Source organism: Lolium rigidum, chromosome 7, assembly GCF_022539505.1.
Source record: "Lolium rigidum isolate FL_2022 chromosome 7, APGP_CSIRO_Lrig_0.1, whole genome shotgun sequence".
In the NCBI taxonomy this organism is placed as follows: Eukaryota; Viridiplantae; Streptophyta; class Magnoliopsida; order Poales; family Poaceae; genus Lolium; species Lolium rigidum.
In genome coordinates, this window is record NC_061514.1 from 272,772,689 (window position 1) to 272,798,931 (window position 26,243).

Sequence of the window (26,243 nt, forward strand, 5' to 3'; positions counted from 1 at the left end):
GAAGAAGAACAAGCAACTGTGTTAATTATTCTACTATGAATTATTTATCCTTGATTCCTGCTGCTATATAACTATTTTCAACTGATAATTTCAAACCAAAAAAAAAGCAAGTAAAGGATTATTCATCATTAGAAGAACATAAATTTTATATTATAATCTGAAACACCATTCTGCAGTTACTACTTTTTATTCCAAAGTATGTTCAAATTTATACTCAATTTAGGAGGATTGAATCCAACAAATACCTCAAAGTATAACTTGCAAGAAACAAATAGGGTTTAGGGTTCAGCATTTCACCTTTGCTCTGAAGAAAAGATCTAGCTCATCCCATTGGCCACCCTCCAAAAGTCCTCAATGTTCCATTCAACCACTGCGTGGGCCAAAACAAACAGAGCATACCAAGAATAAAAGGCAAATGAGTAGAGAGTTCTCACATAATAAGCCATCTCATCGCAGTGAATGTCCCAAAGCTTACCCAGAAAACAAACAAGATATTGGAAGAAACACCTGCCTAGGATCTCTCAATCTTGTTAGCTCCTTAGCCTCATCATCTTACAATCAAAGAAAGGAAAGCAAGTATGGGATTGGCAGCAAACAGAGGTTGAAGACGATGGGTCGTACATGTTCCCTTTTCTCCCAATATCCACAGCCGCCGCATCCCTTCCTACTCCATCCTTCCTCAGCCACCACTACACACACACTCCCTCCTAGCAGCATCCAGCCGCCGCCGCCCGTGTGAACCCTGCCGCTGCTACGCCGGAAGACGACGTCGAGGCTGGAGGAAGAGGAGAGGACGAGGCGTCGCCTTCCTTCTCATGCGTGCGCGCGTCGTCAGCTGAGATGGAGGCATCACGGTGGGGAATTTACCTGGAGGAGATGCGCCGGCGGCCGGCGGGGATGGACTTGGAGGAGACGTACAGCCGCTGACGGCGCGCGGGAACCGGACTTGGAGGAGACATGGGGACGGTCGCCGCCGCCAGCCCACCACCGCATCGTTGACCCGCAACAATCGCCGCTCCCGCACCTTGCATCTAGAGGCGGGCCGGCCGTCACCTCCACGCTGCGCCCCAGCCTCCTCTTCGTCACCTGGGCGGCCGGCGCAGCTCCGCCTCCCTCCTACTCCCGTCGTCGTCGCCGCCACACAGGTCGCCGCCGCCAACCCACCACCGCGCCATCGACCCGCGATGCACAGCAGCCGCCCTTCCCCGCACCGGCCCAGCCCCATCGCACCGCTGCGTCGTCGAGCCGCCTCTGTTCCCCGCCTGCCTCCACTCGAGCGAGGCTGAGAAGGGAGGAGGAGACGCGGGGATTGGGCGCTTCACGATCTAGGGTTTTCACTGCCCCACACGCGCAGGAGAAGGAAGGTGACTCGAACGAGCGGGTGTGGCTGCCTCCGACCGGTGGCCCGCACACACAACTGGTCCCATTAGTCATTGGCTCGTTTGGACAAGCAAAAGGTGAGAAAAAATTCACCACATCCGACGGCTGAGGAAGAAAGTGGGAGGTGGGTTTCACAAACGTGCGACCAGGATTGATTTGCCCCTTTCAGATGGCTTGGTTGAGAGGGTAGTGTTTCAACATTTATAGGAGAAATGTGTTTTCCGGGTGAGTGTACTAGAAGTAACTATGGTGAAACTGGTTGTTGAGATAAAAGATAAATTTCCTCTCCCGGGATCCAACTCGTATCGGTCTATAAATGCTTCCCAAGCAGGACAACCGAAATAGGTACGGTTTGCCTCATTGGTGACTTGGCCTGAACTCATTCAAATGCCGTGACAACTCAACTAGAATCACGTCAAATGATCCTAGTGTACGCATGTCTTTGTTCAGATGGTCAAAGAAGGCACACCTTGAGACGCAGGGGATGCACTAACCAAAAACATAAAAACCCAATTATTAGAGAACAAATAATTTTGGGGAAACTATATATAGTTTTCTACTAGTGTATAGTAGATATTTTGGCGCAACTATATTCATACCGTTAGGGTGTACATGTTTTCAGGGTTCACAATTTGTGACCATGGAAAGCACAGGATGATTTGGATATATCCATAGTTGCCACATTATATAAGTTCGGGAAATTAAAATAGTTTCTGGACAATTTCTATAGCCAATTAATTTGGGTTGGAAGGTGTGTATATACTACATAGTACATAATTTTCTTCACAATTGATACTACATTATATACTACTGCAACTCTACACTACTACAAATATTATACTAACAAATTTCTACAAATGCAAATCTAATTAATAAAAAATATACACAACTACAAATTTCTACAAAAATTACACTAACAATTTATATGTTAACAATCTCTACACTACAAATTTCTACACTAATAGTGTGGAGAGAGGAGGAGGACCTTAGACAACGACGGCTTCCGAGGATGACGTCGACCTCGTCGGGGCGGTGGTGGCGCGGGAACGACCGGAGAGTGGAGGGAGCGGTTGCTCTGAGGCGACGGGTCCATGGGGTGTTGCGGAGTGGGGACACCGGAGAGAGACGTGGCGCGCCTCCTTCAAGGCGGCATATCCCCAGGGCGTGGTTGTGCGTGGACACCGCAGAGGGGTGGGGTGGCTGTTCCAAGGCAGCGGCGCTAGAGCGATCTGGTGTGGCGTGATCGAGAGGAGACAAAGATACGAGCAGTAGTGAATAAAGGGCCGCGGGATTAGAGAGAGAGGATGAAGAGGCGGTGGACCTGCCAGTGGGTCAGCGGTTGTTTAGTGGGCCGCTAGTGGGGTGGCCCAATAAGCCACATCACTAGCGACCTAGCCGACGGCTAATACTGTTTTAGTGGCGTGGAAATGAAAATACGCCACGGGTATAAGAAATATTAGTGGCGTGTTGAAGAAATGTCGCGCCACTACGGTTCGGTAGCGGGGCTAGCCCATATTGCCCACATTGTTGTGGCGTGGCATTTATTCTGCCACACCAATATCGGTGGCGCACCGAAAATGCCTACGCCACCAGTATTACACGTGGCACGCTTTTATTTTGCCACACCATGGATCACATAACCCCTATAAGCTATTCTAGCACCCGAGTTCGCCTACACCTGGGCAGGGATTGGGCGAGTTGGCGCATTGGGAAAATGGGCATCGGTCTTTACCTTGCCTATACGCGGCGTGCGCGCCGTATTGTACGAGGTGGGTCTTATTGCAGCGCTAACAGAATTTGGACCGGGACAAGGTAGGCCAGTGGCACAGTTGGACCGGTTTTCTTGTACCGATGGCACAGAAAACAGCCAGTGGCACAGAGGCGCGCGCTAAAAACTTTACCGCGGCCCGCACTTTTGCGCTATCCCGCGCGCGAAATTTGTAGCTTCGGCTGACGCGCGCGCACGCCAACCTCCCGGAAAGTTCAATCACTTCGCCTCTGCCTCCCTCGTCTCGCCGCTTTGCCTCCCACGCCGCGCCCGCGCCGCCGCTCCGTCTCCAACGACAAGATGCATCCCCGCCGCCACTCCGCCTCCGGCTACGGCGGCGTTTACGCGCGGCCAAGCGGCCGCTTCGACGCCGAGATTCGCTCCGGCGAGGAGCGCATCCGCCTGGGCACCTTCGACACGGCGCACGAGGCGGCGCGCGCCTACGACACTGTCGCCTGGCGCATCGGACGCTACCGCCACACAATGAACTTCCACGATGTGTGGACGCGGGAGCAGGCGGAGGAGCTCGCGCCGCCGTCGCCGGCCATCACGCGCGAGCAGCAGCGGCGCCAGCACGAGCTCGAGCAGCGGCTTCTCATCGCGGAGCGCGACGAGCGCCTCCGCCTCGAGTGGGCGTGGCAATTCCCGGAGGACGTCGCCGTGATGGAGGCGTTCTACGCGCAGAAGGAGGAGCAGAAGGCGGTGGCGGCGAAGAAGAAGGCGGACCACGAGAAGCGCCGGGCGGAGTCGGCGGCGAGGAAGGCGGCGAGGGCGGAGAAGGCGGCGAGGAGGGCGGAGGAGAAGATAAACCGGCGCCGGGCCGTCGATGGTCGTCCTCTCCTCCTCCTCCTCCTCCTCCTCCTTCGAGTGGACGTCTACTCCGGTGTCCGACACTACTCCGGCGTCCGACAACACCCACTCGTCGGACTTCAACTGGGACTCGGAGTAGATTTTAGGGTAGTTTCAAATAAAATGTCGCTGTACCGTCGAACTATTAATATATTTCGTATTTTCAGTTAATTTTTCGTGTTTCGTTTGATCTATTTCGAACAAAAAAACGATCAAAATAGTCGTTTGAGCCGCGCTGCGCACTAGTGGAGAAGAGGCCTTTGGACCCAAGCAAATGACCCACTGCTGAACCAAACCGGGTCCAATGCCCCCATTGGACCCGGTTCGTTTCTGCCCAGGACGACCCCACCCGCTGGCGCCTGTCCTGTAGCGGCCTTTGGACCCGGTTTGTCATACAAACCGGGACCAAAGGCCACCCGCAGGGCGCGGCAGGCCGTGTCAGCCTGGGGAACCCTTTAGTCCCGGTTTGTATGACAAACCGGGTCCAAAGGCCCCCTCCGGCTATATAACCTTGCCCTTGCCCAAGTGTGAGCCACACTTAGCCATTTTTTCACTATCTTCACAAGAGGGTGTATTGCTCTCCTCTCTTCTTCACATGCATAAGAGGTGTTTGATGAAATGCTTAAGAGGGTTTGCCACTTGAGTTTACACAAATCAAGCCACACTTAACTTGCTTTTTTCTTCTTCATCGAGGTTAACAACTTTATCCTTTTCATCTGCAATTGATAAAATGCATGTGTATATATACATCGTGATGTTCTGTAATGGTTTTGATCAGCTTAATTATATCATGCGGATGAATCGGCAATGGATGTACATTGACCGACGGTTTGACGAGTTCACTCTGCGGGCCTGGATAATTTTATGGCCGTGGCGGAGGCAAACAAACATGGTGGCTTCATGTATTGTCCATGTGTGGACTGCAAGAATACCGTAAATTACGCTCGCTCGAGTCTCATTCACAGCCACCTTCGCGATCCGGTTTCATGCCCGAGTTACTATTGTTGGACCAAGCACGGAGAAAGAGGGGTTATGATGGAAGACAATGACGAAGAGGAAGAGGATGATGACGGTTATCCCAATTTCCACTGAATACGATGATACTGCGAGAAGGCAATGAAGACAATGAAGTAGAAGATCAAGAGGCACCGGATGAGCACTGCCGATGATGATCTTGGCCGGGCCATTGCTGATGCAAGGAGAGAATGTGAAGCGAAAAGGAAAGGTTGGCCTTCGACAAGATGATAGAAGATCACAACAAATTGTTATACCCAACTTGCGAAGATGGCCATAAAAAGCTAGGCAGCACTACTGGAATTGTTGCAATGGAAGGCGAGAGAACGGTGTCACCGACTCGGGATTTGGAAAGTTGTCGACAATAATTAAGAGGAAGCTTCCAAGGGGTAACGAATTGCCCGCCAGTACGTACGAAGCGAAGAAGATTGTCCGCCCTCTAGGATTAGATGTGCAAAAGATACATGCATGCATTAATGACTGCATCCTCTACCGCGATGAGTACGAGAATTTGGATGCATGTCCGGTGTGCACTTGCATTGCGGTATAAGATCGGACGAGATGACCCTGGTGATGTTGTGGGCGAGCGCCCCGGGAAGAGGGTTCCTGCCAAGGTTATGTGGTATGCTCCTATAATACCACGGCTGAAACGCTTGTTCGAGAAATAAAGAGCACGCTAGGTTGTTGCGATGGCACAAAGAAGACCGTAAGAAAGACGTGATGTTGAGGCACCTCGCTGATGGCTCCCAATGGAGAAAAATCGATAGAGAGTTCCCAAACTTTGCACAGGATGCAAGGAACTTACGGTTTGGTCTCGGTACGGATGGCATGAATCCTTTTGGAGAGCAGAGCTGCAGCCATAGCACCCGGCTCTGTGACTCTTTGTATATATAACCTTCCTCCTTGGTTGTGCATGAAGCGGAAGTTCATTATGATGCCGGTGCTCATACAAGGCCCGAAGCAACCCGGGAACGACATTGATGTGTACCTGAAGCCATTAGTCGAAGAACTTCTACAGCTGTGGTCCCTAGCAGGTGTACGTGTGTGGGACGAGCACAAGCGGGGAGGAATTTGACCTAAGAGCGATGCTTTTCGTAACCATCAATGACTGGCCTGCTCTTGGTAACATTTCGGGACAGTCAAACAAGGGATACAATGCATGCACACACTTGTTTACATGAGCTCGAAGGTGATTATTTGGAAAAAGGTCGGAAGGTCGTGTACCAGGGCATCGTCGATTTCTTAGGCTTACCCATCCCGTAAGAAAGAAAGGCAAGCATTACAACGGTGAGGCTGATCACCGGAGGAAGCCTCCCCATCGTGATGGTGTTGATATATTTGGTATGGTCAAGGATCTAGATGTAATATTTGGAAAGGGTCCTGGCGGACGGTCTGTTCCGAATGACGATGCCGGACACGCGCCCATGTGGAAGAAGAAATCTATATTTTGGGATCTACCCTATTGGAAAGTCTTAGAGGTCCGCTCTTCAATCGATGTGATGCACGTGACGAAGAATCTTTGCGTGAACCTGCTAGGCTTTACGGGTGTGTACGGGAAGACAAAAGATACACCGGAAGCACGGGAGGACCAGCAACGTTGGAAAGACCCCAAAAAGCTGCATGAGAGAGTTAAAGGACGTCATTTATCCAGCTACGCTCTTACAAAAGCGAGAGAAGGAAATATTTTTTGAATGTCTTAGCGAGTATCAAGGTCCCGTCCGGCTTCTCCTCCAATATAAAGGGAATAATAAATATGGAGAAGAAAACATTCCAGAACACTGAAGTCTCATGAGTCATCACGTGATAATGACACGGTTGCTTCCGATTGCATTGAGGGGGCTTCTACCGGAAAATGTTCGACTGCCCATTGTGAAGCTATGTGCATTCCTCAATGCAATTTCTCGGAAGGTAATAAACCCAGAAATTCTACCGAGGTTGCGGAATGATGTGGTCCAATGTCTCGTTAGTTTTGAGCTGGTGTTCCCACCATCCTTCTTCAATATTATGACACATCTCCTCGTTCACCTGGTCGATGAGATTTCCATTCTCGGTCCTGTGTTTCTACACAATATGTTCCCCTTCGAGAGGTTCATGGGAGTCTTGAAGAAATATGTTCATAACCGTGCTAGGCCGGAAGGAAGCATCTCCAAGGGCTATGGAACGAGAGGAGGTCATTGAATTCCGTGTTGATTTTATTCCCGACCTTAAGCCGATTGGTGTTCCTGAATCGCGGCATGAAGGGAGACTAAGTGGAAAAGGCACGCTAGGAAGGAAATCAATGATATGTAGGGACGGGATTTCTTTGACTCAAGCACACTACACGGTTCTACAAAGTTCCACCATGGTGGCTCCGTATATCGGTGAGCACAAGAACTTTCTACGCTCCCGGAACCCGGGCGGTCGAACGATTGGATTAGACGTGAACACATGTCGACTTTCGGCGGTTGGTTGCAAAAACATCTCCTGAATAACGAAGATATTGAAGATGAGCTGTACTTGCTGGCCCGGACACCATCTTCGATCTGTAGTGACTTTCCAAGGGTACGAGATAAATGGGAATACATTTTACACGATCGCCCAAGATAAAAAGAGCACCAACCAAAACGGTGGTGTCCGCTTTGATGCAATAATGAATGAAGGCCCAAATGACACATATTATGGTTACATAGAGGATATCCGGGAACTTGAGTATGGACCTTCTTTTAAGGTCCCTTTGTTTAGGTGCAAATGGGTCAACAAAACAGGAGGCGGGGTTCGGGTAGACAAGTTGTATGGAATGACAACGGTGGATCTCAACAATCTTGGGTATAGAGACGAACCATTCGTCCTAGCCAAGGATGTGGCCCAGGTTTTCTATGTGAAGGATATGTCTAGCAAACCAAGAAAAAGGAAACATAAGGAAACAAATACATCAAACGATGAGCCAAAGCGCCACATAGTTCTTTACGGAAAAAGAAACATCGTGGGAGTGGAGGACAAGACAGACATGTCGGAAGATTATAATAAGTTTGATGAAATTCCACCCTTCAGAGTGAACATTGATCCAAGCATCAAGTTAAATGATGAAGATGCTCCATGGTTAAGGCCGAAGAAGATTAAATGATGAAGATGCTCCATGGCACAAATGAGTATCTCAACATGGCAATCAATTTCCCATTTATTTTTGTGTAATCATTTAACTGTATGTAAGATATGAAAAGTGGAGATGTGGTTGGCTTTTTGTACCATATATATAGAGGAGATGTAGTCGTTCACGGGTTTGCAAGGGAAAAATTCCGAGGCGCAGTTTCCGAAGATGCCGTAGGGCATGTGCACCAACAACATCTTCGAGAAACTGCGCCACGGGAGATTTCCCAACCCTTTCCCCAACACTATTAGAGGAGATGTAGTCGTTCGGGGGCTTGCGGGAAAAAATTCCGAGGAGCAACTTCCGAAGATGCCGTAAGGCTTGTGCACCAACGACATCTTCGAGAAGTTGCGCCACGGGAGATTTCCCAACCCTTTCCCCAACAACTGTTAGAGGAGATGTAGTCGTTCACGGGCTTGCAGGGAAAAAATTCCGAGGCGCAGCTTCCGAAGATGCCGTAGGGCGTGTGCACCAACAACATCTTCGAGAAGCTGCGCCACGGGAGATTTTCCAATCCATGGGAATGAATCTCTGCTTGGCTTGTTGATCCGCTTGGCAAGCCGTATCGATGCTCCTTTTATAGGCACAGCACCGCTTCTACTCGACGGGCGTCGTGCGCTACATGCTTTATCTCATCGAGCGGTGCGTCCACCCATGCGTTCTTATCCTGCCGACATCTTTAGTCCCGGTTGTACCCACCAGCCGGGACTAAAGGTTACCCACACGTCCTTATCCCACCGACAGTTTTGTTAGATGACAAAAAAAGGATCTTTCGTCCCGGTTGTACCCACCAGCCGGGACTAAAGGTTACCCACACGTCTTTATCCCACCGACAGTTTTGTTAGATGACAAAAAAAGGATCTTTCGTCCCGGTTGTACCAACCAGCCGGGACTAATGGTTACCCACACGTCTTTATCCCACCGACACTTTTGTTAGATATGACAAAAAAATGATCTTTACTCCCGGTTGTACCCACCAGCCGGGACTAAAGGTTACCCACACGTCCTTATCCCACCGACGAGTTTTTGGCGCCCTTGCGTTCCCGCCTATTTTTCTTCCCGCGCTTTCCACCGCTTCCCGCCTCCGTCCTCCCGCCATTTTTTCACTATATATATGTTGGCTTGGCCTCCATTTACATATCACATCTAGACTCATATCCGCAAACCTCATCACCAGGTCACATGGCTTCCATCGTATCTCTAACCCTCCGGGAGGCGGAGGCGCTTTGCGCGTCGAACTACCCCTGCCCGCCGGGCTACCGCGTCCCTACCGGCTGGTTGCTGAGCGTCGGAGGGGTACCGGTCCCTCCTGTCCCTCTAGGTGTGGCGCGCGAGATGGCCATCACGAACCACTACTACTTCGAGCTCACGCCAGAGCGGCGGAGGAATCCCCGGTGGCATCCCGACTACGGCCCGACTTGGGAGAGCTTCTTCATCAATCGGCGCGAGAGGGCGCTCGCCGAGCACGAGGACGGCGGCCCGCCTCCTTCGAACTTCAACGAGGCCGGCCGTCGGGCTGTGGTGGCGCGACCGAACTCTCCCGGGCGTCATGGCCCACCGTGGCCCCCGCCTGCGCTACCCTCGGTCCCAGCCCACGCGTGCTCTCCCGCCGAGGTTTGACTACCGCGACCCCGATGCCGGCGACGATGATGACGGCGACTACGACGACTACGAGTGGCGAGTACTATAGGGCCGAGGCACGAGTATGATCGATCGAATGACTCGAACGGTCGAATCTGGCCATGTATCTTAATTAATTTTCAGTTGAGCTAGGCACGAGTACTATAGGGCTAGGCACGAGTACTATCTGGCCATGTATCTTAATTAATTTTCAGTTGAGTTACGTACTTTAATTCCACATGTAATCCGGCGGGAAACTTTTCTCATCATCGGCGTACGCCACAACGACTTTATTGAAAATACAATAAAATAGATAAACAACTAGTCTAGTCGATCTACTCGTCGTCGGAGGTTGTCTCGGTCCAAATGTCGTCCCACCGAGGGTCGTTGTCGGCCCAAGTTGTATTCGGGTTATCGAGCTCGAACACGGCGACGGCCCGACGATGGCGCTCGTTGGACCTGCGTTGTGCCCGGAGGTCGGCGAAGAACGCGGCGGTGTTGTCGACGTCGTTGGGGAGCTGCGCCCTCCAGCGGCGCATCAACTCCTCGTCGTGCTCGGCGATTGCGATCCGGCGCTGCACCGGCGGTGGCGGCGACGGTCCTCGTCGTCGACGAGGCACGGCGTCGGCGCGAGGAACTCCGCCTCCTCTAGCGATTCGACGTACGGGAAGTTCATGTCGCACCGTGGCCGCCGAAATCGCCATGCGGCCGCGTCGTAGCGCGCGCCGCCAGCTCCGGGGTGTTGTACGTGCCGAGGGTGAGCCGGAAGCCACCGGCACGCATCTCGGCGTAGAACCTACCGTTCGGCCGCGCTCGGACGCCACGGAAGCCGGACGAGCCGCGACGGCGCGGCGGCATCCCGGCGACGAATGAACGGAGGCGACGGCGACGTGTGGTTCCGCGCGCACGCGGCGCTTCATAGCACGGCGACGCGGCAAGTTTGGCGACAGGTGGCGCGGGGAAGCGGCGGGGCGTGGCACGTGGAAGCGGCGGCGGCAGGTGGCGCGGGGAAGCGGCGGGGCGTGGCACGTGGAAGCGGGATCTACACGTCGCACGGCGGTGGCGGCGGGGCGAGGCACGTGGAAGCGGCGGCGACACGTGGCACGGGGAAGGGACACGTGTGGCGGTGGCGGTGGTGGGCAGTACACGGCGGTGGCCCGTACATGGCGGTGACGGTGGTGGCCGGGCGGTGGCGGTGGCGGTGGTGGGCAGTACACGGCGGTGGCCCGTACATGGCGGTGGCGGCGGGGCGAGGCACGTGGAAGCGGCGACGACAGGTGGCGCGGGGAAGCGGCGGAGCGTGGCACGTGGAAGCGGGATCTACACGTCGCACGGCGGTGGCGGCGGGGCGAGGCACGTGGAAGCGGCGGCGACACGTGGCACGTGGCCACTACACGGCGGTGACGGTGGTGGCCAGGCGGTGGCGGTGCGGTGGTGGGCAGTACACGGCGGTGCCGACGGTGGCCAGTACACGGCGGTGGCGGTGGTGGGCAGGCGGTGGCGGTGGCTTTTTTTCATTTGAAATAAGGCGGGAATGAAACTTTTTAAAAAAATTGGCCTTTGGACCCGGTTTGTATTACAAACCGGGACTAAAGGCCTTTTTTGCGCGCGCAGCGAAAACGCAGCAAAAATGGCCTTTGGACCCGGTTTGTAATACAAACCGGGTCCAAAGGGGCCTTTGGACCCGGTTGGTGCCACGAACCGGGACCAAAGGGTATGCCGATATAAAAGCCAACACTTCGTCTCCGCGGAGATCAATCCCGCGGAGACGAAGCGATTGGACGCCGCCGGGCTGCCGCTCCCGCCGCTCGCCGTCGCCGTTGCCGTCCGCTGCGCCGCCGCCCGCGCCGCCGCCACCGCGCTCGCCTCCGCCGCCGCGTGCGCCACCGCCTCCACCACCACGCGCCCGCGCCCCGTCGCCCGGCCGTCTCCGTCCGCGCGCCGCCGGCCGCCCACCGCCGCGCGCCTCCTCTCCCTCCGCCCGCGCCCGCCGTCGCCCGGCCGTCTCCGCGCGCTCGCCGCCGCCTCCTCCCTCCCTCCGTCCGCGTGCCTCCGCCCACCGCCGCGCGCCTCCTCCTCTCCGCCGGCAAGGGTGAGCCCCCCGGCCACCTCTCTTTTTTTCAATTTGTTTTGTTAGATCCATTGTGAGTTAGTTAATTAGTGTAGTTAGATTAATTAGTGTAAAATAGTTAGCAAAAATAGTTAGATTAATTAGTGTAAAATAGTTAGAATAATTAGTGTAAAATAGTTAGATTAATTAGTGTAAAATAGTTAGCAAAAATAGTGTAAAATAGTTAGATTAATTAGTGTAAAATAGTTAGCAAAAATTAGTGCCCCCTTACGCGGTTGTGCCGGCGCTCTTGCCGGCGCCCCCCTAATGGAGGATGTTGTGCCGGCGCCCCCTTACGCGGTAGTGTCGGCGCTCTTGCCGGCGCCCCCCTAATGGAGGATGTTGTGTCGGCGCCCCCTTACGCGGTAGTGTCGGTGCTCTTGCCGGGGGCCCCTAAATAGAGGATGTAGTGCCGGCGCCCCTCAAACGGTAGTGCCGGCGCTGACTAAATAGAAGTACTCGTCGGCGCCGACTCAATAGTGCCGGCGCCGACTAACATAAAAGTAGTGAAGTTATTTTTTAATTTATGTTAACGTTGGTACATATATATATGATTTGTTTTCGTAGCTACGATGCCGCCGCGACAGCGACAGCCGGCGGGCCGTGGTCCGACTCTTCTAGAGGAGATGGAGCAGATGGGGGAGGTCCGGGACTGGGCTCCGCCGGGGTGGCACTGGGAGGTCTTAGCTTCCGGGTCGCGCACCTTGGTGCGGAATCCGGGTCCCGTTGTCGACCCGGATATTCTTTGGTGGAGGTCTTATGGGCCACGGTCGTTTCGAGAGGGAGCCGGCCCCGCCGGAGGAGGTAGCTCAGCGCATTGAAGCGGAGGACCAGCACGTTCGCCGTTACATGTACGCGTTAGACAACATGTATAGGACCGGATGGAGCGTTATGCGGGGATCTCATGTTAGCTATGCTCCCGTTGTTGTTCCGTGGCTTTGGGGGCACACCCGGCGCGGCTCGGGACCCGGTCGGCGCCCTCTAGGACCCGGTCTGCGCGGTTGAGTGGTTGTAGTAGTGATTGATATGTATTAGGGTTAAATAAACATGAACCCGATATCTATGTATGCATGTAACTGCAGTATACTGCTTTCAGCACTATATTATCGATCCTTAGTTAAGAACTACACATATGTAACTCCATTTTCAGTTTTACGCATTATCCTTAATTTGATCATATGATGGTTCCTATGTATAGCTTGCATGTCGTTGTAGAAAGCATGGAGAGAGATGAAATTCAAGAAAATTTCATGGAGGAACTCATAGCAAACGGTACTCCGGATGATCGCGACGACGACGTTATTCCGGATGATGGCGGTGACGATGTCACCGCAACTTATTTGAATGACTCCGGTGAGGGAGCGGAGAATATTGAGGAAGAAGATCCTAGTGGCGCCGGTGAGGAACAAGATCATCATAATGGCTCCCGAACTGTAGTTATCACCGAGGTATATAAACTAATTAAGCCGTTGTTGATCGACTAGATGCATTAACTAATTAAATTGTACTCGACTATGAATTATTTCTTTTTTAGCCCTCCGGATCGAGCACTTCTTCGTAAAGTCGAGGAAGCGAGGCCCGGCCAAAAAGTTGGATGACGGTGTTAGGCACGACATCACCCACATCGAAAATGATGGTAAACCAATTGCTCCGAGAGAAAGGTGCAAAGGCATTTATAGCTCAATGCGGAGTGCTTGTTAGGGACCACGTCCCGATCACCGTTCGAGAATGGCACAAGCCGAAGGGACTAGTGCTGTCTCTGCAGAGGAAGAAGGTCAAGGTCTTTATATCGATGATGTAGCCAAAAACAGCATTATGGACAAGCTCATGTCACATTTCAACATAGAACCCGAAGAGGGGGTGACGCTGAAAAGGCCAAGATGGAGCAGGCCCTCCGCGAGTTTGGCAAGAAGAAGATGGCCGAACTATTCAAGAGCCACAAGAAAAGATTGCGCCGCCTTATCAAGATAAAGAAGACTCCGGACAATGAGAAGGTAAAAACTCACCGGGAAGAATTCGTGAAGTACGGCACGGAGTCGAGAAGAATTTAAGAGAAGGTCGGAAATAAATAAGGCAAATGCTGCGTTGAAGCTATATCACCAAATTCCGGGTCCCGGTGGATACGGGGCTAACCGTCCTAAGTGGCGAGGCGGCTGAGGCGGAACTCGACCGATAAAGGGATCGGATTAGGGACACACGGTTGGATCGAACGGTGCAAGGAGTGGTTCTACGGGATTGGGGGAACGTTGGATCCGGAAACGGGGAAGTGCATCTATAAGAAAGCTCATACGAAGGTTCCCATTGATGCCCTGGAAAAAGCACATAGGGACGTGGAGGCGGGGTTGTTCCAGCCCGAAAGAGAGAACGATGAGCTGACACGCGCCCTTGGGAACAAAGAACACGGCGGACGAACACGAGGCACGAGCAGGCTCCGTTCCGTGGAAGTATGGCTTTCTGCGGAAAGGAAGAGATTTCCGATAAAAGCCATGAGAGGAGGAAGGCAAGGGAAACAGACCGCCTGGCTAACTTAGAGGAGGGTATGAGCACCATGCAAGCCCAATTAAGCATGGTAACCCAAGTACTTACATCTCAGATGGCTCGGGGGCAGGCTGTAGATCCTGCACTGCTCAATGCCATCGCCCCGCTGCAATCTCAACCACACCGGAAAAGCAGCGTGGCTTCCTCTCAGCAGGTGGATAATGATGATGATGATGACCAGGTGGTCGAGCCTCCTCGCTACCCCCCCCGTGGATGATCTCACTGAGAGCCGTCCTTGTGAGCTGCATGTTAAAGTTTTCAACCTATCCTTCAAGGCGGCGGTCGGCATCCTCTTACCTACAAGGTCTTACCATTGCCGTTCGGTCCAAGACGACTTTGCTCGTTGTGATGGTGGATGAAGTGATGAGCGCTTATGAGGGGTTGGTGCTTGAGCACCCTGCGGGTGAAGATGGGGAAATCAAAGAAGCTGGGAGAAGCCCGTAGAACCACCGTGCAATGGCGGAAGGAGAACATTGTGTTTCCGGGTGAGAAGCCAACAAGCATGCCACCTCCGCCTCCTCCGCCACCCGAGTCTCCTCCGCGTGATGATTCTCCTGTGCGCGATGATGATTCCCCTATCCATGACCGGTCCGCTCCGCGTGAAAATACTCCGCCGCCTCCTCCTCCTCCTCGTCGGGGAGACTCCGCCGCCTCCACTTAAGCAAAAGAGGAAGCTGTCCGCGGCACCTCCTACGGCTCCGAAGAGATCATCAACTCCAATGAGGGAACGGACTCCGAGTTGTTACCACATGAAGCGGACCGAAGAGCAAAAGGCGTTTCTTGCGCCGAAGAAGGTGTTTATTCGACCGCGAGACGGTGAAGCACTTTGCCGAGACGAGAATGAAGAGACCTGAGCCGAGAGCTGATTATGACCGCTCTCTTGGACAGTCCTCTAGAGCGAGCAAAGAAGCAAAAAAAGTCGCACGGCTTGGACGAGCAGGACATTCGGGCCGCACCCCACTTCATCGTGGAGCCATATCATGATCCGGAGACGGCATCGATGATCGAACGGGCGGCTAGAGCTCGGGGAGCATCGGTTGAGTACGAAGATTACTATCCAACGGCTCAAGTGGTAAACACGTATAGATACGGAAAAGATCTCGTCAAACCTGGCGAGCTCGCGCGTCTAGGGACTCGGATGCGAAGGTTGCATGGCTGGTACACTGAAAGCCTGTCGAAGAAGTGAAAGCTACCTCACGGTGTATCTTAGAGATGAGCATTACTTCCGGGGGAAGACGAGATAAACCTTGAGATAGAAGAAGCTGTTTCGGTTATTCAATCAAGACGCCCTCGACAAAGTCTGTTATCGGTTGCTACTGCTCTGTAAGTGATTTATTTGTGTAATTAAGTTTGTAGCTCATTCATTTGCACTAACAATTATCCTTTGTGTACGATATACATTTAATTATGCAGAATGAAGAAGCTGGAATACAAAAGAGGCAAACTCCTACCAGCTGGGGTTCATAGACCCAAACACGAGTTCATGAAGTTACGGTTCGACGGTACCCCAAGGACACGAGAGGACAACATCGTAATGTTTTTAGAGAAGCAAGCGAGACAAAGATGATATATTCTTTCCCTACAACTTCAAGTGAGTGTTATATATAACATACATTATGCTTGTGCACCTTCCACTTTATTCTCGTAATCATTGAGCTATGCTTGTGCGGTTTCCACTTTATTCTCCTAATCATTGATCTTCAACTTGGAGTCGTAAACGTCATAGACTCGAAACGTAAAGAATATGCGGAATGGGCGGACATGGCTGCCATCCTCCGGAGGTAGTTTCAATCAATTTCGTATTGGCATCTTCATCTCGCTCTAATTCGAAGATATCATCAACTAATCAATTACTCATTTACTCATTATTTTTTGCCGGGCAGGGCTTGGAAACGGTTCATCAATACTGTTCCGGGTGAATGGAAACCAGAGCTTACATTTAGAGATTACCCTGTAAGTAGTACTATATATATAGCTATGTCCGTGAAACTTTATATATGATATTTACTTTCAATACGATGCTTGATTATTAGTTTGATCGAACTATTTTTTCGTAAAGTGTATGAGGCGAGGAACAAGGGAATAACTTATGTGGATACTACGTCCGCACCTTCATGCGTGACATGTCCTGTCCCAAGGGTGGGGACCCCCAAATACACCACACTCGTGTACGATAACAAATTTTCACAATTAATCTTAATTAGTACCATCTATTGTATTGAGTTCCATTCATATATTGATCTCCTTTTTAAAATATAGATGACACGCCTGCGGGACACTCTCATAACAGCGGATCAAATAAAAGCAATTCAAGAGGAAATCGCGGGATTCTTTATTACCGAGGTCCTTACCCCGAGTGGAGAGCACTATCGGAAGATCGTGACGGAGGAGGATATTCGTTCGGGAAGAGTTGTATTGTAAATATGCATGCATTACGTGTACTTGTGTTGACTATGTCGTGTACTCGTTGACGATGTCTATATATATTCATGACGATTTTTTGTGGTTTCTTGAATGATATATATATGCATTGCTGAAACTCTGCCGCGGCAAGGAAACAGATCGTTTCTCTGCCGCGGCGAGAAACGCCAGTACAGCCCAAATCCGTGCCGCGGCGGAGAAATAGCAATTCTGCGCCGCGGCGAGAAACATAGGCCCGGTTCGTACCACGAACCGGGACCAAAGCCCTTCCAGCGCGAGCTCCCGGCCGCACCACGTGTCGAGGCCTTTAGGCCCGTGCAGCTTGAACCGGGACTAAAGGGTACCCCCTTTAGTCCCGCCTAATTGGTCCCGGTTCGGGAACCGGGTCTGAAGGCCCAAATGGACCGGGCCTACTGCCCCTTTTTCTACTAGTGGCGCGCTGCATAATGGCGCGCCCAGCGGAGGAGCACTTTTACCGCCCGCGCACGCGCTGCAAAATAGAGCATATCCGGCCGCCCAGCGCGCGGTATCCATTTACAGCGTGACGGAAGCTAGATTTAGCACGCTGAAATATAGTACGCCTGTTGGAGATGCTCGGCAAGTATATAATTTTAAATATCGTAGTGCCCGTATCACAATGCGGTACAGAACCAGAGATAAACTTGTACCGCCTCGCCAAATAACCGGATCGAACATCCACCTGTGTGGCTAGCACAATAAATACGCTTTGAGGTGAAAACAGCTATAACAGAAAATACCTGACAGGAATACCGACGCCCGCTTCACAATGTGCCAGTTCGCCCAATCGCTATCCGGGAGCAGGCGAGCTCGTGAGCTCCTTTGCATTTTCGAGTAGACTACTAGTGTATATACAGGGAACATTTGGCCCACTAAACATGCCGCCCCACTCCACAGTCGCATCTAACCACTCTGAACACTAGATCTACCTACACTCTACTGTCGTGTTGGTGTTGTCGTGTTGTTGTGTAACCATTGTCAAACCTTCGGTTGTCACTCGGGAGAGGTGTCCATTCTGCAAATAAGACTGTAGGTACAAAAAATGAAGACATGGGGTTTTCACCCCCAGAAATTTGGATATTCAAGCCAATATGTATAGTCAATTTTTTTTAAAGATCGACATGATACATGATAGTACATGTCTAAGGCATCATTTGGTTTGTCATAATGAGGGAGTACAAGTTACTATCGCACCGGGATTACATCCCCAAGATCTGAACTCTGATGCAATCTCTTTCTTTTGTGGAGAGGCTTGAGATGATAAGGTCACCGAGAATTCTTCCAAAGCTACAGCCTTCGACAGGAGAAACTGTGCAAGTATCCTATCATAGGCATTCCCATTGTAATTTTTGATGTCGATCCTTCTCAGGCTACCGCCCAAGCAGGGGATGTTCATCCGCCACAGATGCGTCGTCATCCAGTCATAGTCGGTGCCATTGTCGAGGACGATGCAGTTCTCCGTCTCAATGTATGGATGGTAGTCGCGGGTGTATGCAATGGGGCCGTTCTCCTCGTCGTTAGAGTCAGAGTATGGAACGTCCTCGTCGTCATCAGAGTCAGAGTATGGAACATCCTCCTCGTCGCCAGAGTCAGAGTCGTAGTAATTCTTCTTCTTCGATGGCTCAGGATCCAGAGGGAACAGTGACAACACTTCCAGGTTATTGGCGTTGACGAGCATGACGGCGACGGAACCAACGACATGATTGGCGGCAAGAAATCCCTTGAGTACCAGCTGTCGGAGTTCGGGTAGTTCGCGGACCATGGCTGAGAACAAGCTGCAGTAGTAGGCCATGGACGGCCGTAGCGCGAGGTGAAGGTAAGTGAGCTTCTTGCACCGCCTGATGAGATCCGTGACTGGACCAATTTCCTCTTGTGCTTTGCTTGTGAGATCCTCGCAGATATTGATTGTTACCGCCGTAATCTCGTTGTAGATGGGGACGTCGAATAATGACCCATCCAGAGGGAGTCCGCCCTTGTAGTGCAGAGACCGCAGGCGCCGAGTGCTTAGCATGACGCCGGTGGCGTTGTGGCAGCAGATCATGGAGAAGCTCCGGAGGCGGTCACTGGACACCCTTATTTCCGTGGCGGTCGGGCACTCCTCCAGCGTCAGGTTAGCGAGGCGCGGGCAGGCAGTGAGCAGCTGCTGCAGTGCCCCCTTTGGCGCTTGGATCCTCTTGAGGTAGAGCGTCTCGATAGACGAGGCGACGAAGCCGAATCGCCGCCGAGGCGGTGGTGGTAACGATGCATCGCCATATCTTGCGTTGATAGGTAGGTTCGTGCGTATCTTTGGCCGTCGCTGCTGTGACGAAAAGTTACGCACGCGCCATAGGATGGGTCAATCATCTCCCAATCGTGATTGATAGGAAACGTACGTACGTGGGACAGCTGGTTTGTAACTACTCCAAAATTCACGCCCTATTTTACTCATGCAAAAAACCCAGTATTTTTTACCCGTGCAAATCGCTGTACCTGGAGACCTAGATGAAAATCGTAAACCACCGGGCCGAACGAACCCCGAGAAAGATAAACCAAGGCAGGATGCAGTCACCGTCGCCGTCGCCATCGCCGTCGCCGTCGAGGGCCGGAGATCGCATCAGCGACCTCCCGGATGACGTGCTGGGCCACATCCTCTCCTTTCTCCCCAACGACGAGGCCGGCCGCGCGGCGGCGCTGTGCCGGCGGTGGTGCGACGTCTTCGGCCACGTGCACACCGTCTCCTTCGAGGAGCGGGAGGGCGAGAGAAACGACGACTGGTACACCTACTACCTCGAGGCCACGGAGCGCAGGAGCTGCAGCACCGCGATTGACCGCATCAGCGCCGCGCTGCTCTGCCGCCGCCGGTGCGCCGGCGGCCACGTGCCGCTGCGCACCTTCCGGTTCGCCTTCGACAAGTTCATGGATGGCTTGGACACGATCCAGGTCGACCAGTGGCTCTCCTACGTGCTGGAGTACACCGGACAGGAGCTCAATCTCGACCTGCGCTTCGTCATCGAACCCATCTGCCATCACGACAGATATAGCGGCGCCGCTGTGGACGACAACGCGGGCAGCGACTCCGACGACGATCAAACGGGACTCTACCGCCTTCCGAGAAGGCTCTTCTCATGCGCCGCACTGAAAACGCTCTGCCTCAGCCACTGCCTGCTGAAGCTGCCGGAGGCCATCCACCTGCCGTGCCTCGAGACTCTGCGCCTGACCAACATCCGCCACGACCCCGGCAGGAGCGTCCAGAGGCTGGTCTCGAGCTGCCCACGCCTCACCGACCTGACGCTAGAAGCCGTCCACCACCTCAGAACCCTCGCCGTCCTCCACAGACGCCTCCGCCGCTTCGCGCTCCGGTGTTGCCACAGCGCCAAGTCCATCCAAATCGACGCCTCGGAGCTGCGGTCCCTCAAGTTCCGAGGCTACCTGCCACGCGAGTCACTCGTGACCCTGCACGGCCTACCGGCGTCGCGAGGGATCCCCTCGTGCACCCTGGCCTTGTGCACACCGGTGTCCAAAAGCCCGGCAAAGCTCAAGGCATTCAGGAGGTTCCTATGGAGCTTCGCCGCCTCGAAGCGCCTCCACCTGCACCACCAACGGCTGCACAGCAAGTGCCTCACAGCAGACGGGCTCCCGTCATTTTTCCATATGACACATCTCGTGCTTCAGGGTCGAGTCCACCACCGCGGGTTCATAGGCGCGGTGCGCGGTATGCTGGAGCAGACACCTAACTTGGAGGTGCTATCGCTGCACATGGCGGATGAAAAAGAGCGACTATGGGAGAGGGCAGAGAGTAGTCATTGTCTTGGGAAGGCCGGTGACGTTCCCGTGGTGGTGGTTTCGGATGGGTGGGGCTTCTCCAAGACGCCATGCCTGCGGCTGCGGGTGAGGGAGATCAACATGGAGCATTACGAGGGGAATGAGACGCAGAGGACGCTAGCACGTCTCCTGTTTAGCAACTCCATTGTTCTCCAGAGGCTCCGTGTCATTTTCGCCGGGAAGTGTTTCGCAGTGCCCACTCGTCTTAAGGAGGAAATCGAGAGCTGGGCAAAGGACGGCTCAGAAAGGATTTTCATGTAGTAAATGCTTGCATTCAAATTTCACTGCATTGCAGTTTGTTGAGGATATCTGGTTCCCATACCAGATCCAAATACAATTTGTACAACTCTGAAAGAATCCAGATATTATTGCCTTCCTTCATTGTCATAGTTTCTGCCTTCTGCGACGTTAAAATACTGGTTATTTTTGCGACATTGCGTAACTTAGGAATTATGTCAATTAGTCTATTTTTACAGCTGATGGATGCCTGCAATATCTGAAATTTTGATCCTGAATCCTTTGCCATATAGTTGGACTAAGCCGCTTAGGCTGCAATTGCTGTGGATCTTCTGTTGCCCAGCTGGTCTAAAAAGTGAGGCTGTTCTTATGGTTGCTGGTAGCAGAAAAATGGACTTGCAGTATTGATTTAAACCATTTACATGGTGCACAAACTGAAGATCTGCAGTTGCTTGAGGATCCTTTTCCATGGGATGATATCAAGAGGGCCATCTGAAAAATCCTCACCGAAGAAATTCCCAGAGCCAGATGGGTTCACCAATGAGTTCTAAAAATTCTGTGCTGAAGATTTAAAAACTGACCTACTCGCACACTTTGTTTCTTTATGCTAATAACTCTCAGTCTTTGTTGCCCTACATGACAAAACAATAATTTTTTGAGGGGCTAAACCTGACTTTTGTCACATTATTACCCAAGTGTGATACTCCACAGATGTTCACTGACTACAGACCGGTTTCTTCGCAACATTCAGTAACCAAGTGAACTGCAAAAGTTCTGGCTAATCGGTTGCAGGCAAAAGATACGGAGCCTTGTAGACTATGTGCAATCTGGGTTCATTAAAAGCAAATGAAATGTGGAAAATTTTGCCACCGTTGTGGAGTTGGTTCAGTGTCCAAACAAAATGCGAAAACCGGTTATTGTACACTAAAACCTGACTTCCAGAAGGCCTCTTTGATATTAACAGCAAGATGTTTTCCAGGCAGATTTTTTTTTTTTTTTGAGGGCAGGTTTTCCAGGCAGATAGGTCTGGTGGGGTAAACAACTGCTAGAAACATCATGGGCTGAACTACTTATTACTGGACAAACTGAGAACAAGTTCAAAATTCAGAAGTGGGAAGAATGTTAGAGATTGCCTGTCAGACCTTCTTGGCAATCAGAAAATCAAAGGATAGGTGATGTATAGTTTACAGAAGTTTATCTTCCAAATTTTGGATTCAATTTTATCTTCCAAATAGAGGGGTAAAAAGGTTTGAACTATCCATCATTTACAATGTTGTAAAGTGAAGAAACGAAATAGACAGCAGAAGCATGGTAGTTTCAAAGCTATATAAGCCATCTGGACATGGTATAAAAATAAACAGCCAACAAACAGGTGAGCTCCATGTTTTATTCATCCCAAGATTCACCTGTGGTAATGGACTACTTACTCACAAATCTCAACAGAGTAGGGAGGTAAACAGTGGCTAGAGAACAATGTCCAGACAACAACATATTTTCTTTTCTCCTCATTTTGTCATGTTCATAGCAGCAATTCAGTGTAGTAAAGTCTCAGACTCTCAGACCCAGTGCTAAATTAAATACAAATGTATCAGAACTCAATCTAGAGGGAATATAGTCATGCACTACTTAATTCTGAGAAGATTGTCACACCAAATGAAATGTCTCCTGCAGTTTCAAAACAACCTTCCTTTTCCTAACAAAAGTTTGACTTTTAGTTGTCCACCTGAGTGATGTCTCATTTTGCCCTCTGCTTCGACCCGTTAGCTCAATCGAGTTCCGTCTGTTTCCTCCGCTCCGATGCATTAGTTCTCCATCTTTCTACCATCAAGTTGATATGGCTTAGAAAGTTGTGTTTTCCATCATCAATTTCCAGGCGCTCAAGTAGCATACAGTTTTCCGCAAGGAACTTGGCAAGGGAAACCTCAAAGCTATCCATCTCCTTCATCACAAACTGCAACTTCAAATTCTTCAGGTGATTCTGCAAGCAGTTGAACCGACAGCCAGTCAACCCGGGGAGGTCTGCAATAACTGGGAAACCGTGTTCACCATCGATCATGCCCCTAATCTCCTTCGTATAGCGCCTCTCGAACAAGTCCAGATAGACATCAAAGTGTGCTCGTGGCACAACATCCTCTATAACCATTCCATTGTAATCACGGTTAACAATTCGAATATGCAAATCGCGGATCACGGGGCATGACTGGAGCAAGTTGGCGATGGCAGTGGCAGCGTCGTTTCTGCGGCTTGGGTCAGAGGGCCCTTCAATTTCCAGCCGTTCCAGAGTGTGCAGCGTAACCAAGTGCCACTAGTGGAGAAGAGGCCTTTGGTCCCAAGCAAATGTCCCAGTGCTGAACCAAACCGGGTCCAATGGTGGCATTGGTCCCGGTTCGTTTCTGCCCAGGACGACACCACCCGCTGGAGCTTGTCCGGTAGTGGCCTTTGGACCCGGTTTGTATTACAAACCGGGACTAAAGGGTCCACGGCATGGCGTGGCAGGCCGTCTCAGGCGTGGGAAACCTTTAGTCCCGGTTTGTATTACAAACCGGGTCCAAAGCCCCACCCTCTGGACCCGGTTTGTGTTACAAACCGGGACAAGGTCCCCAATCTGGCTATATTACCTTGCCCTGCCCAAGTGTGAGCCACACTTGGCCATTTTTTCACTTCCTCACAAGAGGGGTGTATTGCTCTCCTCTCTTCTTCACATGCACAAGAGGTGTTTGATGAAATGCTTAAGAGGATTTGCCACTTGAGTTTACACAAATCAAGCCACACTTAACTTGTTTTTCTTCTTCATCGAGGTTAACAACTTTATCCTTTTCATCCGTAATTGATAAAATGCATGTGTATATATACATCGTGATGTTACGTAATGGTTTTGATCAGCTAAATTATATCATGCAGATGAATCGGCAATGGATGTACATTGACCGACGGTTTGACGAGTTCACTTCGGGCCTGGATAATTTTATGGCCGTGGCGGAGACAAACAAACATGGTGGCTTCATGTATTGTCCATGTGTGAGCTGCAAGAATACCGTAAATTACGCTCACTCGAGTCTCATTCACAGCCACCTTCTGCGATCCGGTTTCATGCCCGAGTTACTATTGTTGGACCAAGCACGGAGAAAGAGGGGTTATGATGGAAGACAATGAAGAAGAGGAAGAGGATGATGACGGTTATCCCAATTTCCACTGAATACGATGATGCTGCGAAGGCAATGAAGACAATGAAGTAGAAGATCAAGAGGCACCGAGATGAGCCTCGCTGATGATGATCTTGGTCGGGCCATTGTCGATGCAAGGAGAGAATGTGAAGCGAAAAGGAAAGGTTGGCCTTCGACAAGATGATAGAAGATCACAACAAATTGTTATACCCAACTTGCGAAGATGGCCATAAAAAGCTAGGCGAGCACGCTGGAATTGTTGCAATGGAAGGCGAGAGAAAGGTGTCAACGACTCGGGATTTGGAAAGTTGCTGACAATAATTAAGAGGAAGCTTCCAAGGGGTAACGAATTGCCCGCCAGTACGTACGAAGCGAAGAAGATTGTCTGCCCTCTAGGATTAAATGTGCAAAAGATACATGCATGCATTAATGACTGCATCCTCTACCGCGGTGAGTACGAGAATTTGGATGCATGTCCGGTGTGCACTGCATTGCGGTATAATATCAGACGAGATGACCCTGGTGATGTTGAGGGCGAGCGCCCCAAGAAGAGGGTTCTGCCAAGGTTATGTGGTATGCTCCTATAATACCACAGGCTGAAACGCTTGTTCGAGAAATAAAGAGCACGCTAGGTTGTTGCGATGGCACAAAGAAGACCCTAAGAAAGACGTGATGTTGAGGCACCTCGCTGATGGATCCCAATGGAGAAAAATCGATAGAGAGTTCCCAAACTTTGCACGGGATGCAAGGAACTTAAGGTTTGGTCTAAGTACAGATGGCATGAATCCTTTTGGAGAGCAGAGCTGCAGCCATAGCACCTGGCCTGTGACTCTTTGTATATATAACCTTCGTCCTTGGTTGTGCATGAAGCGGAAGTTCATTATGATGCCAGTGCTCATACAAGGCCCGAAGCAACCCGGGAACGACATTGATGTGTACACGAAGCCATTAGTCGAAGAACTTCTACAGCTGTGGTCCCTAGCAGGTGTACGTGTGTGGGACGAGCACAAGCAGGAGGAATTTGACCTAAGAGCGATGCTTTTCGTAACCATCAATGACTGGCCTGCTCTTGGTAACATTTCAGGACAGTCAAACACTACTAGGGAAAGCCTTATAGCAGCACTCCTTACCGCCGGCGAGTACGGTTTGAAAATGCCGGCGGTAAGACCTTCCAGGGTGGCCTAACCCTACCGCCGGCGAGCTGAACGCAAGGCGCCGGGGGTGAGGGCTTTACCGCCGGCGAACACGAAAATGGAAATGCCGGGGGTAATGAGTGGCTCGGCGGGCCACCCGGCCTGCCCTTACCACCGGCGTTTTATGCACAAACCGCCGGGGGTAGCGGGTTGTACCGCCGGCGAACCCGAGAACGTAAATGCCGGGGGTAACAAGTGGCTGGGTGGGCCACCCATCCTGCACTTACCGCCGGCGTTTGTGGGCCGTAGGTGCCGGCGGTAATGGGCCCTACCGCTGGCAAACGCGCATGTTGGCGCCGGCGGTAACTCTGGGCTTGGCCATTTAATTAGCTAGCCCGACCAGCCACCTACCACCACCCTCACTCACTCATATGTGATGGAAAATCAACCCAAGCACTTGTTATCTCATTCCCCCACCCATTTTAGCTATTTCAACCAACAAAATATGATGTATTTGAGCAAATCATGCACTACCTAGCCCCTCTAGCATGATTTGCATGATCTAGATCTAGATCTATCTCCTCCCACCACCTTTTCCACTAGATCTAGCTATTTCTAGATCTCTAGATCTCTCGAGCATAAAAGTCGACGTGTGGCGTCTCTCCGGTGCTTTTGGACGTCGCGTCAACTAATAGGTATATAGCTAATGAGTGGAATGTTCATGAGTTGGTGAAAATTCACGGTTATGTCACTAGTGATGGCAAAAGATGCGGTTCCATATATGTAAATGCATTGTTTTGCATTTGTTGACGTGTGCGGGAACATTGAGTTGCCAATGTTTTGCCGGAATGTTGATTAACTTCCGTTCCGGCGAATTTTGGAACTCCAGCATGACAATATTTAGCAAAGGTCATGCCGAATTTTTTCCGTGAAAACCGAGACGGCGGTGTAATCAATTATCTTGTCTTGTAGGCGGCGATGGTCATCGCGATGAGGAAAGCGTCGTGGATAGATACGTGGAACGCGCGACGGCCGACATGTATCGAAAAAGCGAAAGGATATC